The sequence below is a fragment of the Echinops telfairi genome, unplaced genomic scaffold (assembly GCF_000313985.2).
Source record: "Echinops telfairi isolate 266 unplaced genomic scaffold, ASM31398v2 ScPeMD7_24;HRSCAF=84, whole genome shotgun sequence".
Classification (NCBI taxonomy): domain Eukaryota; kingdom Metazoa; phylum Chordata; class Mammalia; order Afrosoricida; family Tenrecidae; genus Echinops; species Echinops telfairi.
Window position 1 is genome coordinate 4230708 of NW_022103921.1, and position 10480 is coordinate 4241187.

Below are 10480 nucleotides of genomic sequence, written 5' to 3' on the forward strand. Positions count from 1 at the left end.
TCTGAAATATAAACGAAAAAATAAGGGAGCAAGAAGTGATGAGGACAGAAAGATGTCTAGCTACATGAAGACATCTCACAGGAAAGGCCCAGAGAGACAAGGCCTTTCTCTAGAACTCTCCAAGAGAGAAACCCTGTCCTAGAGCTGACACTCAACTTGACTTCTAGCCACCTAAATTATGAGAAAATCACTTTTTCATTTGTTAGGGCTATCCACTTTTAGTATTTCCATATAACTAAATAACTAAGACACAAGGGGTGCATGTTTACAGTAAGAAAAAAAGAAACAATAAGATAATAACAGCTGAAATAGCAACAAATTTAAATTTGTAAGAAAATGATTTTAAAATGTATACCCATTCTGAGCCTGTTGTGACCAGCTTTTCCTCTTATTGCTGTGTTGTGCTAATTAATAAACATTAAGGCCATGTTTTAAGTCACTTAAATGACAATTACATAGTGAGTTAGTTTATGTGCCAACCTGGCCGATAAACACATGTGGGGTTAATTGAAGGGCAGAGAGATAAATGGCTCAGTGAGCCTCGACTTTCGAGTTCTCAGGTCTCTTGCTTTGTGATGGTCGCACCAGGTGCAGCTGCTTTAGCAGTTCCCTGCTTCAGCTTGCAAGGCTCACTTCCTGCAAGATATCCCCAAGAAGAAGCCACATGGACCTACCCCGATGCAGCGCTGGGTGCTGGAGCAGCTGTGTGGAGACCCCTGCCAGCGCTGAGGTGCTTACACATTCACTGACTCGGCTTTCCTCTTGCAGTCAACATCATTGCCTCTGTTTTGTGAGATGGAGGAGGATTTTGTGGACTGGTGTTGGACATATGGGTTAATGGGTTAATGTTGGACTTGTGGGCTGGGAAGCACTGGGTTGGGATATTTTCTTGATGCACCCTTAACCTATATGTAAAACTCTCTCTTATTCATGAGTTTCTGTGGATTTGTTTCTCTAAAGTACCCTGACTAATACATACAGACATAATAAAAAAAAAACATTGTTAAACCAATTTTGGTGAGTATATTTCTTTGCCTTTTTTGTTTGTTGGTTTCCCGTTGCTATTTTTATTATTTGTTTTCTTTCCAATTTTTCTGAGACCAGAAAATTGGCAACCCTGTTTTGCCTTCTTTGTTCGAGAAAGCGTTAATGACTTAGCTGTTCCCTTTTGAGACCAACCACTCACTTCCTGCTTAAATGAAAAATAAGGAACGAGGGTCATAGAACTGACTTCCACCAACCCGGCCCAACAGTCAGGCACTCACTGCCATTGAGTCAAGAGTGACCCATAGCGACCCCGTGGAACAGGGTAGAAGAGCTCCTGTAAGTCTGAGACCCTTTAAGGGAGTAGAAAGCCTGTCTTTCCCCCGCAGAGCCCGATGGGCTCTTCATACTGCTGCCTGACCCATAACCACTGCGCCACGAGTAGCAACCAAAGCGCCTTCAAACTGACCTTTGACATCACAAAGCTGAAAACATATCTCAATCAACCTCCCCCGTATGGGCAAAAAGCCACCATTGTGACTGTATTAGTCTGGGTACTTTGGAGAAACAAATCCACAGAAACTCATGTATAAGAGAGAGTTTTATGTAAAGAAAATGTGCATCACGAAAACATCCCAACCCAATGCTGCCCAAGCCCACAAGTCCAACATTAACCCATTAACCCAACACCAGTCCACAAAGTCCTCCACCTCACAAAACAGAGGCAATAATACCGACTGCAGGAGGAAAGCTGAGTCAGTGAACATGTAAGCATCTCAGCACTAGCAGGGGTCTCCACACGGCTGCTCCAGCACCCAGGGCTGCATCGGGATAGATCCATGCGGCTTCTCCTTGGGGATGTCTTGGAGGAAATCAATCTTGCAAGCTGAAGCAGGGAACTGCTAAGGCAGCTGCACCCGATGCAACCATCACAAAACAAGAGACCCGAGAACTAGAAAGGCGAGGCTTCACCACCCATTTATCCCTCCTCCTTTCAACCAGCACCACATGTGATTATCGGCCAGGCTGGCACAACTAACTAACTCAGTGACCCTCCTTCGTGACTACTGAGACTGCCCGAAAAACGAATCCTTGTCCTAAATCACTGTGCGAGGAACACTAATTAGACTAAAAGCCAAACCAGACTCCCTCATTGAGTCAACGCCGATTCATAGTGACCTGAGAGGGCAGGGCAGAACTGCCCCTGTTCGTTTCTGAGACTTTAACCTGTTACGGAAGTAGAAAGCCCCGTCTTTCTCCCGAGGGGCGGCAGCTGGTTTCAAACTGCTGATCTTTCAGATCACACAGCAAGTCATAACCACTACGCCACCAGGACTGTGTCAGAAGGCCTTTATAATAGACCCCTGGCCGGGACCCAGGGAGCTACCTTGGCAACTAGAGTCACAGTTCACGCCTTTGCTTGACCAATCAAATAACATTTCTGCTTTTGCTTTCAACTGTTCCATGTCTCTACAGATGTGTTGAGCAAGACTTGCAGGGCCATGGTGATATTTAGTGGCCTAGCCAGGAGACCACAGTAACACCTCCAACACTTGAGCTATGGGTCCATTGAATGGTTGCATTCAACATTTTATAAACAGTAAAGAACTGCAGGAATGTTTTAAGTTAATGGAGAGAAGTGATAAACGTGTTCTCCACAGTGTCTGGCAAGAAGAACTCTGACTAACAAGCTTCTGACCAACATAATTTGAATCAAAAGAAATACATTCCTAAGGTAAGTTGGAATGAAGCATCACCCCAGAGGGGTGTGATAAAAATATTTTTTTTATTCAATACTTCTATTGCGGGCTCTTACATCCCTTATCACAATCCATACATGCAGCCAGTGTGTCGAGCACATTTGCACATATGCCGCCATCTTCATTTTCAAAGCATTCTCTTCCCACTTGAGACCCTGATATCAGCTCCCCATTTCTTCCCCTTCCCTCCCCTCTCCGCCCCCTCCTCCCTCATGAACCCTTGATTAGTTATAGATTATTATTTTCATATTTTACATTATCCTCAGTCACCCCTTACACACTTTCCTGTTGCTTGTCACCCTGAGAGGGGGTTATAGATTAATCCTTGTGATTGATTCCCCCTTTTTGGGTCCCACTCTCCCCTATTCATTCTGGTATCTCTACTCTTATTATTGGCCCTGGGGGATTTATCTATCCTGGATTCCCTGTGTTGCGGGCTCTTATCTATAGCAGTGTGCATGTTCTGGTCTAATCCAATTTGTAAGGTAGAATTGAGATCATGATAGTGGGGGGAAGAAAGCACCAAAGAACTAGAGGAAAGTTGTGTGTTTCTTCGATGCTATACTGCACTCTGACTGGTTCATTTCTTCCTTGCGACTCCTCTGTAGGGGGATGTCCAATTGTCTACTGATGGGCTTTGAGTCTCCACTCCATGAACCGCCCCACCCCCTGACCACATTCACCTTGGGTATGATTTTGTTCTGGGTCTTAGATGTCTGGTACCTGATCCCATCAACACCTCATGATCACACAGGCTGCTGTGCTTCTTCCATGTGGGCTTTGTTGCTTCTGAGCTAGATGGCTGCTTGTTTATCTTCAAGCCTTTAACTAGATGTTATATCTTTTGATAATTGAGCACCATCAGCTTTTTCACCACATTTCCTTATGCACCCATTTTGTCCTCAGCGATCGTGTCAGGGAGGTGAGCATCACAGAATGCCAGATTGTTAGAACAAAGTATTCTTGTGTTGAGGGAGCACTTGAGTCAAGGCCCAATGTCCATCTAGAACCTTAATTCTTAACATATAGATATGAATACATAGTTCTCTTCCCTTCTCGTTATATATATATATTTACATATGTACATGCCTGCATTTAGACCTCTATAAATGTCCTTTGCCTCTGGTTCTTTCCTCTGTTTTCTTTTACTTTCCTCTTGTCCCACCATCATGTTTGGCCTTCATTTGGGTTTAGTAATTCCTCGCTGCTACATTGCCCTTGATTAAGCCCCACTAGGCATTCTATGCCTTTCTCTCCACTGATTTTAGTTTACTTGTTGTTCCCTTGTCCCTGGGTTGGTTTCCCAACCACCCCCACACCTTTCCTTTCTCTCACCTCCCCTTCTCCCGTATCCACCCGGGAACCATTGGTCCCATTCTTTTCATCTCCGAATTATTTATCCCACCTATCTTCTCTAGATAGACATGATGATACATTAATAAGCACAAAAGCCTGGTAAAGCCAAATAAAACAGCAAAGGAAGTCAAGACAAATAAAACAATAACAACAGCAACAACAAAAAGAAAGCCGCTGACAAACATGGAAAGGCCTATAAATTGTTCATGGTCTGTTTGTTGGCTTTTATGAGTGTTTTCCAGTCAAGTCTAATGGGGTGCCACACTCTGTCTCTATAGTCTATTTTTTATATTCCCCGGGGATTTCATCACTCTGCTCCCCTTGCTGCTTTGTTGCATGCCATTAGTATTTCACCCCAGCGTGATGGGGTCAGATTGTGCACAATTCCTGCACTGTGTCTCCAGGATTGTCCCCACAGCGCTATGGTTTAGTGAGGGAAGTAGTGTCTTGTGGTGAGATCAGCCCTATGGTCCTCTCTGTGCGTTGTCAGCTCTGAGCAGGAATATCATCCTCGGCGCTTGGTTGGCCAGGATGCCCTCCCCTCCCTCTCCATCCCTTGATAAAAATGAATTTTTATTGAAATGTTTCCACCATTATTCTTATGTAATTGCTGTTATGGATTGAATTGTTTCTCCTGTCCTCCCCCAACCAAAAAAAAATATATATATGTGTTGGAATCAACCAGATGTCAATGGATTTGGCTTTTAACTGTGGATGTAATACCAATTGGGGATAGGGTTTTCTTTGTTGTGTTTATGAGACGATGGCACTGTAGGGTGTGCCCTCAACCTAATTACTTTTGAGCTTTAAAGAGCAGGATAGACGCAGAGACAGGGACAAACAGGAAAAAATAGATTCAATGTGGACACCACTGAGAAATCAAAGAATGCCGGGGCTACAGAAATTGATCTTCCCCCAAGGCTACATTTGCAGCTCTGAATTTGGAATTCCCTCTGTTCTTTAAAGCCACCCCTTTTCAGTAAAGACTGCAGCAGCACACTGACAGTACAATTGCCAGAAATTCAAGCTAGATTCAGAAAAAGAGGAAGGAGGAATACCGTTGCTGATGTCAAGTGACTCTTGGCTGCAAGCAAAGAACACTAGAAAGTTGCTTGCCTGTGTTTTATTGACTGTGCAAAGGCATTTGATAATGTGGATCAAGGAAAACATTATGCAGAATGGGTGAAGGGAGACGTCGGACAGGGCAGGATATGACAAAATAATAATTTATAGATTATCAAGGGTTCACGAGGGAGGAGGAAGCGGGAGGGAGGGGGAAAATGAGGAGCTGATGGCAAAGGCTTACGTGTAGAGCAAATGTTTTGAGAATGTTGAGGACAACGAATGTACAAATGTGCTTGACACAATTGATGTTTATGTATGGATTGTGATAAGAGTTGTTGTATGAGCCCCCCCCCCACAATGAAACGATTTTTAAATTCTATATTAATTCATCACACGCACAAAAAGAAAACATTATGAAGAATGGGAATTCCAAAACACTTAATTGCGCTCAAGAGGAACCTTGCACGTAGACCAAGAGACGTTATTTGAATGGAACCAGGGAAGATTGCATGGCTGAAAATCAGGAAAGATGTGCACCAGGGTTGTATCCTTTTACTTCACTGACTCAATCCGTATGCTAGGCAAATAATTGAGAAACTAGACTAAAAGAACGTAGCATCAGGATTAAAGGAAGGCTCATTAACAACCTGCAATGTGCAGATGACGCAACCTTCTGCTGAAATCCAAGAAGATGGGAAGCACCCTGGATGAAGAGCAAAGATTAAATCAGCAACCGGTATGGATTACAACTCAACGTAAATTTTAAAAAATCCTCACACCTGGACCAATAGACCACATCATGATCAATAAAGGGAAGATTGACGTTGTCAAGGATTTCCTTTGACTTGGACCCACAATCAATCGATCTCCATGGAAGCAGCAGTCAAGACATCAAATAACATACCGGGCAACTTTGCACAGGATCTGTTCCAGATGGTAAAGAATAAAGATGTTGCTTGGAGCCCTACGCTGCGCCTGACCCACACCATGGCATTTTCACCTGCCTCATAGACAGCTGGACACTGAATCAAGCAGGCTGGGAAAGAGCTGAAGGAGCCCCGGTGGCATCGCGGCTGTGCTTGGGGCTGTGGTCTTCAAAGGTGGCAGCCCAACCCCATCCGCTGCCCCACAGGAGAATCACCCGACTTTCCACTCCCTTAAACAGTTACAGTCTCGGAAACTCACAGATGCTGTCTCTCAGTCCCACTGTGAGAATGTTTTCTTTACTCGGTGTTGTAATCCATACGTCCACCCTGTCCTATACAGTTGCTGTGAGTCAGTATGGATTCGGTGGCAGTGAGCTTGCAGAAGAATTGGGGGATTCGAGTTATGGTGCTGGTGAGGAATATGGAATAGCTCGTAAATTGCCAAAACAAACCATACTTTTAGAGGAAGGATCGCCATGATATTCCTGAGGAATGACGATGAGGAAACTTTATCTCCTGATAACATTGTTGGCATGTTAGCAGGAGAGACCAGTCCCTGGAATAGGGCATCATGCTTGATAAACTGGAAGGTCAGTGAAGAAGAGGGGAAGTGTCCAGGGATTTGTTTGACGCAGTGACTAAGCCAGGGTCCAAACATAACCACACTTGTAAGGATGGCCCAGGCCCAGATAGGGTTGTGTTTTGTTGGACACAAAGGTCGCTCTGAGTTGGAGTGAAAGGCAATGAGTAACGACGGTTGTGATACATGTGTTACAAGGCGAAACCCACTGCCACTGAATCAATTCTGACTCAGCAATCCTCCGTGGGGTTCTGGAGCGCTCAACCTTTGCAGGAGCAGTCTCATCTTTCTCCCACAGAGCTGGTTGACCCACCAGCTTTGCACCTACAGTACCACGCCACCTACAGTACCACCCCAGTACCACTACAGAATCCGCCTACAGTACCACCCCAGTACCACTAGGTAATTGAGATACCTACAGTAACCACCTACAGTACCACCCCAGTACCACAAGGTAATTGAGACACCTACAGTACCACGCTACCTACAGTACCACCCCAGTACCACTAGGTAATTGAGACACCTACAGTACCACCTACAGTACCACCCCAGCTCTACTACATAATGGAGACAGCTGCCTTTGGGCTGTTCATGATTCCTGAGGGAAGAAACCAGAGCTCTGGTATAAGCTCTGTTTTCCTCATGGGGACCTGGGATTCCAAAGATATAAACACCATTTCTGTGGTGATCCTGGAAAGCCAGGTGAACCCACTTCTTGCCTCCTAGCTAGATCCTATCTATCTCTACCATAACTATGAGGTGGTTGTGATTGGGCAGTTTATAAGAGGGCTTCTAAAAGTTTGTGAAATATATGGTTTACCCTTTTTTAAAAAGAGTTTCACTGACATGTTATGCAAGTATCATTCCATTCAACTGTTCAATCACATCAAGAAGAGTTGTACAAGCAACATAATTTCCTTTGAATTCCATTTTTCCATGAACTTTGAAGTCATGGCATATTAGTGCCTATCTTGAAAAACTAAAAGAAGTTTGTCTGCCTGAGCAAGGTACATGCAGATGATAGGGTTAATTTTTACATAGTGACAACATTCTGGACTTCTAATCGCTAACACTAGAAGCAAACCCATATCTTTAAAGCATCCGTGTTAATTGTGTGGGCTTCTGTCAATTCTGACTCATAGCGACCCTGTAGGGCAGAATAGGGTTCCCAAAGGTTCCCATCACTGTAAATCGTGATGGACGCAGGCAGCCACACCTTCCACCCATGGATGGCCTCAACCCATTGCCCTTTGGTCAGCAGCTGAGCACTTTAAGCACTCTGACACCCTGGTGCTTTCTTTAAAGCATCGGTAAATTGAAATTCTCAAGAAGATTTCCATTAGAAGCAAATGTGGTTGAGATGGATGATCTAAATTTCTGAAAGAACCCTGCTTCCAACACATTACTGTTTGCATCACTTAAAAAATGTGGAGGAGGTTTGGGTGGCTTGCCTAAAATTGTATAGCCCTTTCACTTAATGTAGGAGCTCTGTGGGTGTAGTTGGTCCCCATGAGGCCGACAATTCAAACACATCAGCTATTCCGAGGGACAAAGTTAAGACTGTCTGCTTCCGTAAATATGTGCAGCCTCAGAAACCATAGGGAGCAGTCTAATCTGCTCTATAGAGTGACATTGAAAAGTAGTCCCAAGGCAACGCTCTGGTTTGATTTTCCCCTTAATGTATGTTTTCCGCATACGTATGTTATCAGACAGGAAAATATTTCCAAGAAATCAAACTGACTTCTAACCTGATGCCTTCAACTAGATTCCAACTTCTGGTGACCTCGTTTGTGCAAAACAGAGCTGCACGACATCAAGTTTTCACACTTCGGACCTTTCAGTCAGTAGCTAAGCGCTTAGCCATTTGTTCCACCCAGAGGGTTCCTATGAATGGCCCAGGCCAGCTGTGACTAGGCTGGCCACCACTCCAACTAGTTGGGAAGCTTTTGAAAACAAATTGAGCTTCACTTATCTTGGGACTATTTTTCTAATCTCGGCATGAGGTGATTCTGCCTGAATGTGCAGCCAGGCTGAGAACCCTGAATGCAGGTCCCGAAGGGCTATTCAACAGAGGCTACCTTCCCTCACCCCTTCTTGCACTCTTTGGTGCCTGTGTGCAAAATTACACACGTCTACTGTGTCCTTCTCAAATGCATCTCTCCCTCAAAAACACACACAAGACCCTGAATGGCAAAAATATACCTTATACGTTTATAAAATTACTCAGTCTAAGAAAACTAGGAAGGATGCTTTAAAACCCAAAGCAGGGAAGTGGTTGAATGGCAAACCATAAGTATCCTCGATACAATGGTATACAGCAATGTTAAGTTATATTTATGAAGAAATGTGAATATGTAGAAAATAAATTTCTCCAAAAAATTTTTTAAAAGAAAATAAATTTCTCAAAAAGAAAAATTAATATAAATGTGTACATATTGCATGACCAAACACGATTACAAGAATCAAACTAAACTTACAGACAGATCAAATAAGGAAATACTTCAAAAATGAATGTAGAGGCTGTCTGGGGACTGGCTTTTACTGCCTTCTGCTTTTTTTGACCATCTCAATATTTTTAAGCGACCATGTATATGGAAAAGATCAATTTATGGTAGGACTAAGTTATCATACTTTACAAAAATTATTCTACTTCCTATGAGAAGCAAGGCACCATTCACAATGCAAAATGAACAAATCAAAGGTTAAATGCCCACCTGAAGATTTCTTGTCAGTTACTTCGACTTCTGCCTCCTCCAGCTTGCTTACAATCCACTTCGAAATGAGTAACTCAGCTGTCCTGTTTAAGAGAAAAGGGAAGCAGCTAATTATATTTGATCAAGAGTGCCAGCCAATGGTAAGAACATCAGGAATTGGTCGGCAGGGCAGTGGGTTCTCAAGGAGTTATTCTGGGGGTGGGTGCTAACTTCCCTCCAGAAGCAGAGAGGAGCATTTCCAGTGCAGAGCCACCTCTCAAAGGGAGAGACGTGACTTAGCCCAGGCTACTAAGGACTGTTTTCAAGAAGCGCTTTCCCCCCACAAATAAAGGGGATGTGACAGGCTGGAGTCACGGGTTGGAGTGGCTTTTAGTTCTCCTAAATGGCTTCTGTTTCCTTAACAACAGTGGCACTACCACTCCCTTACTTGGGCAGAACTTAATGGTATTTGCAAGAGTACTTTCAACATTTTCTGTGAAAGGTCACCCAATTGCTCATTTACAAGGTTTCTTCTGAGCAATCATCTGCGGGCCCCTTTCCCTGGCACAGTCCACCATTGCCACTGTTCGCAAACCCCCTGCTCTCTTTCACTTAGCAGCCAAGCATGCTAATTATTTGCCCTTCCAGCAACTTCCCTTGGGACCTAGGGCCATACAAATTCTATGTTCTGATGCTTCCAGGGATGAAGCAACCCCTGTTCTTGGGGACACTTGTCCAGGGAATTCTCAAGTATACCCAGGATTTCCCAAGGACGCCTATCCCCTAGGGGGCAAGAGAGGACAACCAGCGCTGTGGCTTCTCATGGTTGTCTAAGTGTGGTCCTGCCTTCTGCTCAAGCCTCCTTTACTCCCACAATCTCTGCTAGTTGTCCCTTGTTTCCTACCTTGCTCCAGTCAAACTGAACTAGGCACCTGTCTTTAAGAATAAAATGCACTATTTTCGGCCTACAAGAGACACAAAATGATAACTAGTAAGGAGCTCGATTGCATGGGGTAGGAATTAACAAAGCTTCCTTAAAAATTATCTGACCAGAGCACACAGGAGCAGATGACGGGGGAGGAGGGGAGACTGGAGCACATCCTGGCCCACCAGGCC